The following is a 15486-nucleotide window of genomic DNA, read 5'->3' on the forward strand; positions in this document are numbered from 1 at the left end:
ATATTTATGTGAAGCGAAATCTCCTTGGAAATTTCTTCCCTGTGTGACTGCACCCCAGCCCCGAAGGCTGGCCTCCGTGGTCACCAGGACCCAGTCCTGTATTCCGAATCTGCGGCCCTCTAGTAGATGAGCCCTCTGCAGCCACCACAGCAGCGACACCCTGTTTCTTGCCGACAGGGTTATCCGCTGTTGTATCTGTAGATGGGACCCGGACCATTTGTCCCACAGGTCCCACTGGAACGTCCTTGCGTGGAACCTTCCGAATGGAATTATGCTTCGTACGAAGCTACCATTTTTTCCAGGACTCGTGTGCTTCCACTGGAAGAAACACTCTTTTCTGGTCTGTGTCCAGAATCATTCCCAGGAACAGAAGACGTGTCGTCGGGACCAGCTGTGACTTTGGAATATTGAGAATCCAGTCGTGCTGTTGTAGCACTTCCCGAGAGAGTGCTACCCCCACTACCAACTGTTCTTTGGACCTCGCCTTTATCAGGAGATCGTCCAAGTACGGGATAATAAAAACTTCCTTCTTGCGAAGGAGTATCATCATTTCGGCCATTACCTTGGTAAAGACCTTCGGTGCCGTGGACAACTCCAACGGCAGCGTCTGGAACTGATAGTGACAGTCCTGTACCACACATCTGAGGTACTCCTGGTGAGGAGGGTAAATGGGAACATGCAGGTACGCATCCTTGATGTCCAGGGAGACCCTGTAATCCCCCTCGTCCAGGCTCGTAATAACCGCCCTGAGCGATTCCATCTTGAACTTGAATCTTCTGATATAAAAGTTCAAGTATTTTAATTTTAAGATGGGTCTCACCGAACCGTTCTGTTTCGGTACCACAACCATTGTGGAATAGTAACCCCTTCCTTGCTGAAGGAGGGGCACCTTGACAATCACTTGTTGTGATTATAGTGTTGAATAGCCACCAACACCGCCTCCCTGACAGAGGGAGGTGCCGGTAAGGCAGATTTTAGGAAACGGCGGGGGGGAAGAACGTCTCGAACTCCAGCCTGTACCCCTGAGATACTACTTGAAGGACACAGGGATGGATCCATGTGAGAGAGCCCACTGGGCGCTGAAACTTCTGAGACGGGCCCCCACCGTACCCGGGTCCGCCTGAGCAGCCCCAGCGTCATGCTGTGGACTTACCGGACGCAGGGAGGACTTCTGCTCTTGGGAACTAGCTGTGTGCTGCAGCTTTTTCCTCTACCTTTGCCTCTCGGCAGAAAGGATGAGCCTCTAGCCCTCTTGCTTTTCTGGGGCCGAAAGGACTGTACTTGATGATACGGTGCTTTCTTTTGTTGTGGGGTAGCCTATGGCAAAAAAGTCGATTTCCCAGCAGTAGCTGTGGAAACGAGGTCTGAAAGACCATCCCCAAACAGTTTTACCCCCTTATAGGGCAAAACTTCCATGTGCCGATTCGAGTCGGCATCGCCTGACCATTGCCGAGTCCATAACCCCCGTCTGGCGGCAATGGACCTAGCGCTTATTTTTGATGCCAGCCGGAAAATATCCCTCTGTGCATCACGCATGTATAAGACCATGTCTTTTATATGCTCTATTGTCAGCAAAATATTGTCCCTATCCATAGTTATTTTCCGACAGGGAATCTGACCACGCAGCGGGAGCACTGCACATCCATGCCGAAGCAATGGCTGGTCGCAATATACTGCCCGAGTGTGTGACTATATCTTTCAGGGTAACCCCCTGCTTTTTATCAGCAGGTTCCTTCAGGCGGCCGTATCCGGAGACGGTAGTGCCACCTTTTCTGATAAGCGTGCAAGCGCTGTATCTACCCTGTGGGGTGTTTCCCAACGTGACCTATCCTCTGGCGGGAAAGGGTACGCTGCCAATAACCGTTTAGAAATTATCAATTTCTTACCGGGGGAAGACCACGCTTCCTCACACACCTCATTTAATTTCTCAGATGCAGGAAAAACTACTGGTAGTTTTCTCTCACCAAACATAATACCCTTTTATGTGGTACCTGGGGTATTATCATAAATGTGTAATACATTTTTCATTGCCTCAATCATGTAACGGGTGGACCTATTTGGAGGGTACACTAGTCTCATCGTCGTCGACACTGGAGTCGGTATCCGTGTCGACATCTGTTTCTGCCATCTGAGGTAGCGGGCGTTTTTAGAGCCCCCCATGACATTTGAGACGCTGGAACAGGCACAAGCTGAGTAGCCGGCTGTTCTGCGTCATCGACCTTTTGTGTAAGGAGTTGACACTTTCACGTAATCCTTCCATAAGTCCAACCACACCGGTGTCGATCCCGCAGGGGGTGACATCACATTTACAGGCATTCGCTCCGCCTCCACATCATTATCCTCCTCATACATGTCGACACAGCCGTACCGACACACAGCACACACACAGGGAATGCTCTGACAGAGGACAGGACCCCACAAAGCCCTTTGGGGAGACAGAGGGAGAGTATGCCAGCACACACCAGGGCGCTATATATCACAGGGATATCACATATAAAGAGTGTTTTCCCTTATAGCTGCCTATATATATTGTATACTGCGCCTAAATTGTGCCCCCCTCTCTTTTTAACCCTTTCTGTAGTGCAGGACTGCAGGGGAGAGCCAGGGAGCTTCCCTCCAACGGAGCGGTGAGGGAAAAATGGCGCCAGTGTGCTGAAGGAGATAGCTCCGCCCCTTTTTCGCAGACTTTCTCCCGCATTTTTATGGATTCTGGCAGGGGTTAAAAAGCACCTATATAGCCTCTGGGGCTATATATGGTGCCAGTTTGCCAGCCAAGGTGTCAGTATTGCTGCTCAGGGCGCCCCCCCCAGCGCCCTGCACCCATCAGTGACCGCAGTGTGTGGTGTGCATGAGGAGCAATGGCGCACAGCTGCAGTGCTGTGCGCTACCTTGGAGAAGACAGAAGTCTTCAGCCGCCGATTTTCCGGACCACCTTCTTGCTTCTGGCTCTGTAAGGGGGACGGCGGCGCGGCTCCGGGAACGGACGACGAGGTCGGGTCCTGTGTTCGATCCCTCTGGAGCTAATGGTGTCCAGTAGCCCAAGAAGCCCAAGCTACCACCACTTAGGTAGGTTCGCTTCTTCTCCCCTTAGTCCCTCGATGCAGTGAGCCTGTTGCCAGCAGGTCTCACTGAAAATAAAAAAACCTAACAAACACTTTCTTCCTAGGAGCTCAGGAGAGCCCCTAGTGTGCATCCAGCTCAGCCGGGCACAGAAATCTAACTGAGGCTTGGAGGAGGGTCATAGGGGGAGGAGCCAGTGCACACCAGATAGTCCTAAATCTTTCTTTAGATGTGCCCAGTCTCCTGCGGAGCCGTCTATTCCCCATGGTCCTTACGGAGTCCCCAGCATCCACTAGGACGTCAGAGAAACAACCGCTGGTTGTGGGTGTCCAGCAGTGCTCCCAGGTGCACCATGCTCTGAGCAGGGACCAGGGAAGATTTCTTCCAGTTGATGAGCCACCCGTGGGCTTGCAGGAATTGGACGTCAGTTCCAGATGACGAAGGAGAACCTCTGGAGAATTCGCCAGGATCAACAAGTCGTTGAGATACGGCAGGATCCTGATACCCTGACGGCGGAGTAGGGCCGTCATGACCGCCATGACCTTGGTGAAAATCTGAGGAGCAGAGGTCAGATCAAACGGCAAGGCCTGGAATTGAAAATGTAGGTTGCCAATAGAAAACCACAGGTATTGCTGATGCGACAATGCATAGGTATATGCAGGTAAGCATCCTGTATGTCCAGGGATACCATGTAGTCCTTGGGCTCCAAGGCCAGAGGAATAGAGCGAAGAGTTTCCATACGGAATTTAGAGACTTTCACAAACTTGTTCAAAGACTTGAGGTTGAGAATGGGCCGAGAAGATCCATTCGGTTTCGGGACTAGGAACAGCGTTGAATAATACCCCTGCCTCTCTGTGCCAGAGGCACCGGCACTACACTACTGTGTTCAGGAGGGATTGCACCACCAGATGGAGAGTCCTTGCTTTCACCAGATCTGAAGAGACGTTTGTTGAGCAAAACTGGTGAGGGGGACATTTCTTGAAAGGGATGGCGTATCTGTGAGTGACGACTTCCCTTACCCAGGCGTCCAAAGTGGTCTGTAGCCATACCTGAGCAAACCATAGAAGTCGGCCTCCCACCCTGGGATCCCCCAGGGGGAGGCCCGCCCCGTCATGCAGCAGGCTCGTCTGTTTTTGGTAGCAGACTGACGGGCAGCCCAGGCACGTTTAGGTTTGGGTTTACTGGATTTGGAAGTACTAGCCTGTTTTGGGTACGCCTGACCCTTTGCTTTACCTGGAGGTCGAAAGGAACAAAATGAAGGAGCCGAAGGATTACTACTAGGTAAACATGCAGCCTTAGCAGACGCTAAGTCAGCGACAATCTTGTTGAGAACTTCCCCAAAAAGAATGTTTCCCTTAAAAGAGAGATAACCTCCAAGGTCTTTTTCGAGTCCATATCTATCGACCTGGACCACAACCAGAGGTTCCAGCGAGCCAGAATAGACGTGGTAGACGCTTTGGCCGCTAGGATACCTGAATCTGATGCCGCCTCCTGAATATAACGAGAGGCTGTAACAATGTATGAAAGACACTGTTTTGCATTATCAGGAAAATTAGACGGTAGTTCCACTTCTACTTCCTGAACCCAGACCTCTATAGCTTTAGCAGCCCAAGAGGCCGCAACAGTAGGCCAATGTACAGCTCCAGCCAGAGTGTAAATGTACTTCAAGCAACCCACCACACGTTTTCCGTCGGTTCCTTCAAAGAGGTGACGGTAGTGACAGGCAGAGCAGATGACACCACCAGACGTTCGACTTGCGAGTCCACCGGCGGCGGCGGTTTCCTGGATATTCCCAGGATTCCAGACGTATGTCAACCAAATGGTCAGAATGTGGTAAAACTAATTTAGTAACCTTCTGACGCTTAAACTTATCTGGTTTCTTAGAGGTAGCTGGGGGTTCTTCATCATCATCAATTTGAATAATCAGCCGTATAGCCTCCAAGAGGTCAGGAACATCCACTTTGGTCAGGGATTCCCCATCAGAAGCATCTGCATCAGTGTCTGAGGGATCAGTGTATGCGCCATCTTCATCCGATGAAGTATCTGTAACATGAGTGGACTGTGAGGTTGTAAGGGCCCGCTTAGAGGACATTTTGGTCTTAGGCAGGCGAGGGTTAGGATTCTGCTTGGCCAAAGACTAATTTAATTGCTGTAACTGAGAGGACAGAGCATCTGCCCATGGTGGATGTACAGAAGGGACAATGGTGGTCATTCCGAGTTGATCGCTTGTTGCCGATTTTCGCAGCGCAGAGATCAAGTGAAAAAACGGCAATTCTGCGCATGCGCATGGTACGCAGCGCGCATGCGCTAAGTACTTTCACACAAAACTTTGTAGATTTACACAAGCTCACGCAACGTTTTTTAATCGCTCGAGTGATCGTAGTGTGATTGACCGGAAGTGGGTGTTTCTGGGCGGAAACTGGCCGTTTTCAGGGAGTGTGCTAAAAACCGCAGGCATGACAGGTAAAGACGCAGGCGTGCCTGGGGAAACGGGGGAGTGGCTGGCCGAACACAGGGCGTGTTTGTGACGTCAAACCAGGAACTAAACAGTCTGCAGTGATCGCAATCTAGGAGTAGGTCTGGAGCTACTCAGAAACTGCAGGAAAAGATTTAGTAGCAGAACTGCTAACCTTTCGTTCGCAATTCTGCTACGCTAAGATACACTCCCAGAGGGCGGCGGCCTAGCGTGTACACTGCTGCTAAAAGCAGCTAGCGAACGATCAACTCGGAATAAGGGCCATAGTTAGATAGATAGATAGATAATTGATACAAACCAGAACTGCTCATCTCTAATACATAGCTACAGTATAATGTATTGGGGGTTCCTGGGCAGTGACTGGGGGATGGAATCAGATGCACGGAGATGCACCTTCTTATGGAGATGTTATAGGAATGTCACTGAAGTGGTAGCGGAATCAGATGATTAATCGCTAATATTGGAGGCTGTAGTCTGATAGAGGTCTGCACCTAGCATGGGGCAGGTGCAGGTTTTGAAAGATGCACCAAGAGGAATTACAATGTCTAAAGAAGCTGAAAGTGGACATGTCACTGCTGGCGTATTTACACGCATGGCTTTACACCAGGGAAGGGCTTGTACCAATATTAGCATAAAGTCGCTCACGCTACAGCAGCAAAAGATGCACACACGGACGTGCCCGAGTCCAACTTGGAAGCGCTTTGGCTTTTATTGAGGGGGGTTGGCAATACACAAAAAAGGGCCCACAAACAGTATATAAAATACGACAGGCAGCACACTCGGTTTGCTCCCTTTCCCCCCAAACAAGCAGTATTTACTATACACAAGTATTTTCTATATCCAGCCCTTACATGTACTGTGGGGTAGTAAGATCCCGGCAGCCATTGGCTAGGGGTGGATGCCTTTTCTCCTACTCCTTGCGCTGGTGATGTCATGGCTGTGCCGATCTCTCGCACAGATGACACCTGACACCTCTGCAGCTGCAGACTTACCGCCAGCTACTGGGGGGTGGGGTGGAGACGTGGCAGAAACCTATTAGCAGTAGCGCAGAGCAGCATGCTAAGATAAGCTGCAGTGCGTCATGGGGTGATGGAGGTTGGCGCAACTCCCGAGACCCACTTGTTTTATAAAATCGAGTTCTCAATCCTAATTTCAGGGTAAAATACACGCTTAAATAAATACATCTATATGTATGAAAAGTTATTTAAAGCAATATGCACTCCTCCCACAGTCTCATCAGTGGGGTGCTACCTGTAATGTCACAAACGGGGGTGGTAGTCATGTGACTGGCGGTCAGCAGACTGACGGTCACATGACCTCCCTCAAAATCCCACCCCCTCACTATCCCGACGGTCGGCATACCCAGAGAGTTGGAATAGAACCCGTGGCGACCACCGAGCCCGCATCGCGGCAAGCGCAGCGAGCCCGTAAGGGGCTTGCTGCACTCGCCCCTCCCCGCCGGGATCCCAGAGTCGGTATGCTGCTGGGATTCCGGCGTCGGTATGCTGACCTGCGGGCAGGAGACCATCGGTCAGCCATACCACACAACAGAAACTGTATAACCACTTTTTAACACCATGAGAAATCTCCAGTTATGAGAAAACAGCAGACTTTCATATTTATACCACTGAGCTGGTTGTCATTCTCAAGACACATTGGCATCCAACGGGAATATACAAACAAAAACATTGGTCACAAAGGGTGAAATAAAACACACTAGAGGGAGAGGGGGGATGGGGGACTTAATAGCCTCAATAGGGAAACACATTGGTCCCCGCACTCACTCCCACCGCGGCCTGTGCTCTATCACACTGACCCACTCCCTGTCCCCGCTGTCTGCCCTCTATCACACGGACACACTCTCTCCCCCCCTCGCAGCCTGCACTCTATCACACTGACACACTGCCTCCAACTGCGGCCTGTGCACTATCACACTGATACACTCCCTGCCCCTGCTGCCTGTGCTCTATTACACTCACACACGCCGCCCTTACCGTGGCCTGCACTATATCACACTCATACACTACCACTACTCTTATCACACTGCCTGAGCTCTATCACACTCACACACTCCCTCCCCCCGTGCCCTATCACACTGACACACTTCCTGCCTCCACTGACCACACAAAGCGTCACACTGACACACTCCCTCTCACCGCGGACCGCTCTCTATCACACTGACACACTCAACCCCCCCCCCCCCACCCCACCCCCCGGCCTGCGCTATATCACACTGACACACTCCCTCCCCCCTGCGGCCTGCCCCTGCACACTATCTCACACACTGCCCCCCTATCGCGGCCAGCACTCTATCACACTCATACACTTCCTCCCCCAGCGGCACGCTCTTTATCACACTTACACTCTTCTTGCCTCCGCGGCCTACGCTCTATCACACTCAAACACTACCTGCCACCATGCAGTGTCGCACTCACATACTTTCTCACCCTTGCTCTATATTAAACCCTACCCCCTGCAGAAGCTCACACACACTCACAATCCCCTCTACTCACTCGGTCTTCAGTGCAGTCACTGTCTCACTGGCTGAGCCGGACATGGATGTACAGTAGTTTCTCTCCCTCTCAACAGCAGCAGCAACAGCCATGTTAGCAGCAGGCAGCCTGGGTCCTGTGTAGCTCCGCCCCCTGTGTCCTGTGTAGCCCCGCCCCCTGCTGAGTTCCTGTATCAGTGTATCCCCTGCCCAAGCGGCTTCTTACTGTTATGTTGAGCCGCTCGGTGAGAAATGGACCAATAGAGCTCCATCTGTACTATTTTTACGTCTACACTGCGGGCAGGAGGGAGCAGTGCTTCAAACTGTCACTGGCATGCTGCTGTAGCAGGGGAAAAAATCCTGGCTGCAGCAGCAAATCAGTTGCTGTGGGCCTAGTTTGATGAGAGGGCCTGGAGTTGCAGCTCCACCCGCCCCATTGTTAATCCGGCCCTGTGTGTAATGGCGCCTAAGCGCTGACAGGGATTGAGGGGGGAGGGGGGGGGGCGGGGGAAGAGAGAGTGGGCCAGATGTACTAAGCCCGAAAAGTGATAAATATCACAGTGATAAAGTACCAGCCAATCGGCTCCTAACTGTCATTTTTCAAACACAGCCTGTGACATGACAGTTAGGAGCAGATTGGCTGGTGCTTTATCACAGTGATATTTATCACTTTTCAGGCTTAGTACATCTCCCCCAGAGAGAGAGATGCAGCTCCAGGACGGGAGCATTAGCAGTAAATGGCGCCCTGGGACTGGGGGAGGGGCTACAGGTCAGAGCCAGATCCCCTTGCTGGACTTCACCCCCGGTACTGCGGGCCTTAAAGAGATGGACTTATGCAAAAATCCAACCTGTGCTCATGGCCTGGTGGTCTAGTGGGGTCCCTGCACGGCCACAGTGTCCACGGCAGCGCGCGCAGTTCGCCTCCTAAGGACCGCGCCGGATCGCGATTTGCAGCAGGTCCTGTCTAGGGGACCCTCTTACCTCCTCCTTTCAGCGGCCACGTGATACCGGAGTGCAGCGGTGGTGTGTGCCCTTATGAGAGAACCGGAGCCTCCGCTGTAGTTACCCAGCAACCAGGGCAGGGAGTGTACAGCGCTGCTGGAAGATGAGGGAGCAGCAGCATGATGTGTCAGAATGACACATAGCACTTTTAAGTGCCTACGCTGCGGCTCTGAAGTCTTCTTTCTTTACTTGAAAGCTCTTTTCAGGGCAGCCCAGCGCAGCCCTCCCTGTTGTTGGCCTGCACTGCAGGCACCAACTTACAAACTGAGCTTCTGTGCACGGAAGCGGGGTTATAGAGGAAGCGACGCTGTGCATCTTGGGAACAGTCAAAGCTTTTAGCCGGTTGGTGCCTTGGATCAAGATCAAACTCTACACCCCGATGTTATCCCTGTGGAACCCCAGTGTACCCCGCTGCAGAAATCAATATTTAATAAAAGAATTGTCAGACAGTTGAGAAATTTGGCAGAAATAGTTTTTTTTTATATCTTCTCTTCACTAAAAAAAGTTTCATAAACATCTGAGATGGGTGGTGAACACGCCTGGTTGAACTGACATGAATGACCCTAAGGCGCATACCTGAGATTTTTGTATTTTGGGGCTTCATGGTCCTATAAATGTAGGGTTGCCACAATAACTCTTTAACCTGGGACACCTATGATTTAGACAGGTTCTGTGGCTGGCTAAAGTCAAAGCTTGTTTTAATTAGCCACAGCATACAGAACCTGTGTAAATTGTATGTGTCCTGAATTGAAGGGATATCATGGCAAGCCTAAATGTAATTTAAATAAAGTAGCTCAAATATCAGCCAGTTATGAAGCACAAAAATGGTCAGGGTACATACATACGGGGGCCAAGGGCAACTAAATTGTAGGGGCCCCATCAATAAATTGACGCTGTTCTCTACCGCTGCCACTATGCCCCTTACGCTGCCTGCGGACTCACCACTGACATGCAGCACCACAGTATATTCATATCTCCCAACATTGGTGGTTCTGGGAGCAGGCCCCCGCAAAAAGGGGTGAAGCCTGAGGGAAAGGAAAGGTGGCAGGGCTTCGTGACACCCCCATTCTCACTGTGGGTGCTTGACCAGCACCTTCAGAGATGCTTGGCTACCCCCGACTACGTATACACTGTGAATAGATGCCGTGAACTTCCCCCCCCCCCCCCCCCCCCGTAACCTGGGGTTGCTTGGTCACTATGGAAACATACAGGGGACCGGTAGTTAAGATGCCGGCGGTCAGAATACAGACCCTGGCTTTGAGACTGGTCTTAATCCCAACAGGAGCGCTGCACGAAAAGAACCCTAATCCTAACTCGCTCACCCTGCACCTTAACCCTAACCCTCCCTTTCCGCAGCCTAAACCTAACCCTCCCCCCACAGCCTAAACCTAACCTCCCAGGCATACTTACATTCGGGATTCCAGCGTCGGCATTCAGTCATGTGTCTGTGTCCCGGCACTGGCATGCTGACTACATCCCATAAATATACTTAATAAACCAAGTATCAGTTAGCCACACATTTCTGCTCACAAGCACTCTCTGTATACAGCAGCATCCAAGAGTGCACACACTACCTATTGCAGCATGCATGCAGCCCAGGTGTGAGGGGCAGGCACTTAGCGTCATAAGACCCTGCCCCCCTTCCTATACTCTTGCAAAGAGCGGCATTATATCAATATGGGGGAGGGGCTCTGATCTTCAGCCATGGACACCTAGGTGCCTGGGGGGAGGGTTTAGATAGTAACTAAGGGTCATACAGTGAGAATAGTAAAGGATGGTGGTAGCAGTGACGTGTGGTGGGGTGAGGCGCATGTCCCTGGGTGGTAGTGAACCAAATGGGGGTGGAGAAGGGGGGAGGGAAAGAGCAGCCTGCAAAGCCATTAACATGGGTACCAATAAGGGTATTACCAAGGGTATTCCTAAAACACGGACTAATGACGATTATGGGTCATCGTTACTGCATACAGAAAATGATGTCCCTTGCGCAAGGGGAAATACCTATCTTAATTGTATGTTTGTAAACGCTAGAAGCCTTACAGGTAAAAAGGAGGAACTACAAGTCCTTACAGCAAGCAAACACTATGATATTATAGGCATTACTGAAACTTGGTAGGACGGATCTAAAGACAGGTCAGTTAATCTGGAGGGTTATACGCTGTACAGGAGAGACAGGTCAAATAAAAGAGGTGGAGCGGTATGTCTTTGCATGAAGCCGTTTTTAAAATCTGGAGGTACGGGATGACAGTATTGGGACTACGCTACAAGCCCCTTGGTATTAATGTGTCTGACGATGAAATGTTGCTGAAACAAATTGATAAGGCAGCAGAAGTAGGCAACATAATAATGATTGGATAGTTGAAATCTCCCGAGATAAATTGGACAAACGATTCATTTGATACTGCTAGGGGGAATTTGTTCTTAAACACACTAAATGATAATTACTTACTTCAACTAATCGAGGAACCAACTAGGTACAATGCAATCATTGACCTGGTATTAACAAACAATGTGGATTTGATATCAAATCATAGGATTTTAATTACCTACCGGTATATCCTTTTCTTGTAGTCCATAAGGGATATTGGGGGAATCTAGTAAAATGGGGTATAGATGGGGTCCAAAGGAGCCGATGCACTTTAAATTTCTTCAACTGGGTGTGTTGCCCCCTCCACCAAAGGCAGTTATAGGTAAAACAGTACCCGAATGATAAAGGACATACTTGAGAGAAGGAACAACAACGAGTGGCGAGATTCATACACCAGCACACCACGTAACATAAATGACCAGCAACGGCTGGTAACAAACAGCAACAGCTGAACAGGTAACCATATAAAATAGAATCTGCAGAAAAGTCAATGCACTGACGCGGGCGCCCAATATCCCTTATGGACTTCGAGAAAAGGATTTACCGGTAGGTAATTAAAATTAAAATTTCTCTAGCATCCACAAGGGATATTGTGGGAATCTAGTACGATGGGGACGTTCCAAAGCTTGCAGGACAGGCTGGAATGTGCAGAGACGTCTGCAGCACCGCCTGCCCAAACTGGGAATCCTCTTTGGCCAGGGTATCAAACCTGTAGAACCTCACAAAGGTGTTCTTCCCCGACCAGGTAGCAGCTCGGCATAGTTGCAAGGCAGAGACTCCACGGGCAGCCACCCAGGAAGACCCCCACCGATCTTATAGAGTGGGACTTCAGAGACTGTGGAACAGGTAAGGCTGCCAACACATAGGCCTGTTGGATAGTAAGTCTAAGCCAACGAGCAATGGACTGCTTTGAAGCAGGGTAACACTTTTTCTGCGCATCATATAGCACGAACAAGGAATCAGTCTTTCTGATCCGAGCCGTTCTCTCGACATAGATCTTCAAGGCTTGCACGGCATCCAATGCCTCCGGAGGAGCAGAAGGGCCAGAACTTGAAGGAACCACAATAGGTTGATTCAAATGGAACGCAGAGACAACCTTCGGCAGGAACTGCTGCCTAGTCCTGAACTCCGCTCTCAGATATCTCCTCCAGATATGATGATAGTGTTTTGACGTCATAGGTTTCCTGGCCTGACCCATTGTAGCAATAACCTTTTTTGGAAAGGCCCTTGAGAGCTAGGATGTTCTGTTCAACCTCCATGGCTCTCAAACAAAGCCGACATAAGTCTGGGTAGACAAACGGTCCTTGTTGAAGATGATCTCCTCTCAGTGGCAGAGGTCTAGGATCTTCGACGGACACATCTAAAAGATCCGCGTACCAAGCCCTCCATGGCCAACCCGGGGCAATCAGAATTGCCTGGACTTCTTGATACACTTGAGCACCCTTGGGAGCAATCGGAAGAAATATGTAGACCAGCCGGTAAGGCCAAGGCGACGTCAGTGAATCTAGTCCCCTCGCCTGAGGGTCCCTGTTTCGTGAGCAACGAAGCTTCTTGTTGAGTCGAGAAGCCATCATGTCTATTTGTGGGCAGCCCCACTGGTTGATGATCTGCTGAAACACTTGATGGTGAAGCCCCCACTCTCCCGGGAGGAGATTGTGAAGACTCAGGAAGTCCGCTTTCCAGTTGTCCACTCCCGGAATGAAGATTGCACACATTACTCTTGCATTTCCTTCTGCCCAGAGTAGTATCCTTGACACTTCTTGCATGCAGGCACTGCTTTTTGTTCCTCCTTGTTGATTGATGTACGCCATTGCTGTGGCATTGTCCAACTGTAACTGGATCGTGTGATCCCTGATGTCACGAACCGATCGCTCACCTCTGCAGGTTCTGGGGTCTGTCCGTTGCGGTTGCTCGCGGTGCTGTGCGGCCGTGGGGGGGATGCGGAATGGTCGGCGGCAGAGGTGATGCAGGGTCTGGGAGCCGGGACTGTGTGTCTGCAATATGGGAGGCGGCCATGTTGGAGATCAGATGGGCACATGAGAGCACTTGTGAAACACCTGTGGGTAGGTGTTGGCCAGTCCCGTGCTTGTGCTGCCTTTGGGTGGGTTGGGATTGGGTCACTCTGAGCTAGTGCTTTGTTGTATCTACTCTATGCCCTAGCTCTGTGCTCTCTCCGTGAATTTCCGTGTGATTCCAGTGGTCCAGATATCGCCTCCGCTCCCAGAGGTCTGCCTGCAGCCTTCACTGCAAAAGATCCACCAGCTCCCTGCTGCGCCGTCAGTCAATCGCTCTCGCAGTTGCAACAAGTGGATTTCCAGTCTTGTGAGAGGATACCCTGTCTGCCTGCTTCAATCACACAGCCTTTGGCAGATTCTACTAAACTCAGGTGCTCTTTTAATCAGCTCTCAGCTTAACCCATTCATCACCATTGTCGTCTGCTGCAGTTTCACAGTGATGTGTTATCGTCACAACTTGCAAGTATTCCATTCAGTATTGTATTTTCATTGTTGCTGCAATCAAGGACAATTCTTCACAGTCTTCGTTTAATCTTTAAGCTTCAGTACAAGTCTCTACAGTTATTCATTTAGGTCTGCAATATCCAGTTAACACTCCTTACAGTTTGGCACCAATCATTGCTTCATTTGGACAATTCGTCATTCATTCACAAGCCTGTATAAAAACGCAGTTACATGAACATTTCTTCAATGCATCTTTAAGACTGTTCCTGCTTATCATTATACCATTCATTGCAATACGTCAGTATATATATGGTGATTAATAATTTGTCATTTAACTCCTTACTGGAATTGCTGCCTTTAATAAATATATGAAACTGAACTTTCGCCGTCCTCCCTGCTTTCATCATAACCCAGCACCTACACCGTTAACCCTGGACCAACCAAAGGATTCACCAAAACACTCGGCCCTGACAGAAAGCACTGGCCACATGGATCCATCGTGTGACCAATTCGCAGAAGGCGGTACTACGGCAAACATCCATTCCCGACTGGAAAACCAGATGTCCATACAGACACAAATAGTTCAGTTTATGCAAACTATGGCAGATCGTTTGGAGGCTCTTCATACGGCTATAAAGACACCACAAGTTTAAGTTCCAGCTCCGGTTGTCTCGGCTTCCACAACGGTTTCTTCAGTGATGGTGCCTATGTCTCGTCTACAGTTACCTTCGCCAAGTAAGTTTGATGGAACCCCAAAGCTTTGCAGTAGATTTCTGAACCAAATCGAGATCCAGTTCAAACTTTTGTCTGCTAGTTTTCCATCAGCCCGTTCTAAGATCGCATCTATTATTGCCCTCCTGTCTGGTCAGGCCTTGGAGTGGGCGTCGCCACTGTGGGAGAGGGGAGATCCTATTCTCTCTAATTATAAAGAGTTCGTATCATCCTTCCGGAAAATCTTCGATGAACCAGGTAGAACCACCTCTGCATCTTTGGAGATTCCCTGTCTACATCAAGGTTTACGTCCTGTTAGTCAATATATTATTCAGTTTCGCACGTTGTCTTCAGAGTTAAACTGGAATGAGGAGGCCCTGGTCGCAGCATTTTGGAGTGGACTCTCAGAAAGAATCAAGGATGATTTAACCATTCGTGATGTGCCAACTAAGCTGGATGAATTGATTTCTATCTGTAATAAACTTGATCTACGCTACAGAGAGCGATGTTTAGAGAAATCCAAGGCAGAGTGATCTACTCCACGCTATCATCCTAGACTTCGACAAGATTCTTCTTCATCTCAGTCTCCTGTAACGACAGAAGAACCTATACAGATCGGGCGCTCTCGCCTCACAGAGGAGGAATGAATTCGACGTCAACAGGGTAACCTCTGCATGTATTGCAGGTCCTCCGAACATTTCATTAAGTCTTGCAAACTCTGGCTGAGAAACTCTCGCTCCTAGCTTATTCAAGAGAGGTTAAGCTAGGAGTTACCTTGGAATCACGTTCCGGGAAAGAGACAACTTTGCCTATTCGTTTAGAAGCTCTGAGTTCTACAGTTAAAGTTTCAGCTCTCCTAGATTCCGGTGTAGCCGAGAACTTCATCACCTCAGCCTTTGTCATACAATCTAAAGTTCAAACT

At 49.9% G+C, this 15486-nt stretch overlaps 1 protein-coding gene across 4 annotated transcripts in view; it reads right to left on the reverse strand.

Annotated features, from left to right (window-relative positions):
- The window catches only part of LOC135020477 (nucleoside hydrolase-like), a 103407-nt gene that overhangs the window by 81693 nt on the left and 6228 nt on the right, over positions 1-15486 (reverse strand). Inside the window, exon 1 of one of the 4 annotated variants that reach the window (XM_063953188.1) lies at positions 8050-8178. The exons of the other annotated variants lie outside the window; for them this stretch is intronic. The gene's annotated coding sequence lies outside the window, so the exon portion shown is untranslated. Of the gene's footprint in view, positions 1-8049; positions 8179-15486 lie in introns of those variants that run through there. 4 annotated transcript variants of the gene reach the window in all.

Source organism: Pseudophryne corroboree, chromosome 2 (assembly GCF_028390025.1).
Source record: "Pseudophryne corroboree isolate aPseCor3 chromosome 2, aPseCor3.hap2, whole genome shotgun sequence".
Lineage (NCBI taxonomy): Eukaryota > Metazoa > Chordata > Amphibia > Anura > Myobatrachidae > Pseudophryne > Pseudophryne corroboree.